Source organism: Aureococcus anophagefferens (genome assembly GCF_000186865.1).
Source record: "Aureococcus anophagefferens unplaced genomic scaffold AURANscaffold_38, whole genome shotgun sequence".
Classification (NCBI taxonomy): Eukaryota; class Pelagophyceae; order Pelagomonadales; family Pelagomonadaceae; genus Aureococcus; species Aureococcus anophagefferens.
Window position 1 is genome coordinate 264,065 of NW_008705595.1, and position 1,864 is coordinate 265,928.

The following is a 1,864-nucleotide window of genomic DNA, read 5'->3' on the forward strand; positions in this document are numbered from 1 at the left end:
AAACAGTAGCGACGATGCTTCAACGCGGTGATGCTAACCCTACCCTGGATGAGCTTCAGCGTTTTGTCCTCGATGAAACTGAGCAAGAAACTACCACTAATGATGAGAACGAGGGCACCAAAGCAAAGCTTGGAGTTGCCGAGAAGCACAGGGGCTCTCTGCTGTCTCAGATTGAAGAGCTTGCCCAGGGTAGTAAGGATGGCGGTGGTCAAGGCCCAATGGAGCGCAAGAAGTGTATCACAATGTTTGTGAGAAACGACAAAGTGGAGGCTGTAGACGGAGAGATGCGAGGCGTCATATTCTTAGTGGAGCGTGTCGAGCCTAACACGGGCGTCGTCATGTGTAGGGCTATTGACGAGCCAAGGCTCGAAGGAACTCTCGTACCCATGGAGCCTGAGCGTCTGGTCAAAGCAATCTCTGTCGGAGCGCATATCAAGGTTGGCGATGGCAAGTATGCGGGCCAGACCGGTGTCATATTGGAACGTGGCGAGCTCGATGGGGACCACGTCGCTGTTATCCTTACAGATTTAGGCGGGAGAGAGATAACTGTTCGTCTCGCTCATGCTCACGAATCTGGCGAAATATCTCGAGGTCTAGACGCACTTGAAGGATACGAGCTTCATGATCTTGTCCTCCTTCCCCTTGGCGCTGTGGGTATTGTTGCATATGTCGCTGTCGACTATTTGGAAGTCCTCACATCGCGTGGTGAGCTACGGGTCGTACGGCCCGCAGAGATTGCAAGAAAGTTAAATCAGGAGAGCGCCCGAAATGTGTCCCTAGACTCGAAGGACGAGCATGTTCGAGAGACTGATCATGTTATCCTAGATGATGGTAGTGACGTTGGGAATATAGCAACAGTGGTTCGTGCTCATCGTGCGTCCTTGTGGCTGCTTAAAACAGCCTCTGGAGCCGCATCCGCGCCTCGCGGTGGTCTTATTGTACGCAAGGCTCGCGAGGTCCATGTTGCTGGCAATCGTACTTCCGGCAACGCGCTCGCGGACACCTACATGGGCCTTGGTAAACAACGTATCGTCAATGAGGACCAATTTAATGACAAGGGTGACAGTGGTAGAGGGCGTGGCCGTGGAGCCCCAGGAATGCGCGACCCATTCCTTGGCCGTACCGTTCGTATCTGCAAAGGGAACTACAAGGGTCTCGCTGGCATTGTCACGACTGCTACCTCAAGCCATGTCACAGTCGAGCTTCACACGCGCAATCGTTCTGTCACTCAGCCTCGTGAATGTGTGAAAGTGGTCACGGGAGCAGCAGGTGGAGAGCCAGAACTTGCCGTGCAGCGCCGCATCGCTGAACAAGAGGCTTACAACGCAGATCTTGTATCAACGCCGTTCCTCACACAAGCCACACCGCTGCTTGGCGGCGCCACTCCACAGTATGGTGCTGCTACTCCCCGCCACACCACACCCTCCCGCGGCAATGCCACCCCAACCTGGGGAGGGGCCACACCCGCTCATGGAGCTCAAACTCCTCATTACGGATCACAGACGCCAGGCTATGGTAATGCCACACCAAGTCACGGCGGAACCATGACGCCTTCACACTATGGTGGCCTCGATGATGTCTGGCGTCCCCGTGCAGTCGCCTCCCCGGGTCACAACATCAGTAAGTCGCCAAACCATCATCCCGCAGTGTCACCGGGCCACTCTAGCTTCCTTGGACTGAGTGACCGTAAGTCTCCAAGCCACAGTGCTGGTAACCGCGGGGGGACTCCTGCACAGCAACCGCCCCCCTTGGTTGCACCCACCTCTGAGAATGACATCTGGTGCGTGAAAGGCGCTGAGGCCAAATTAGACGATGGTTACGTTTGCAAAGTCACCAACATTCATAATAATATGGCCACTGTGCC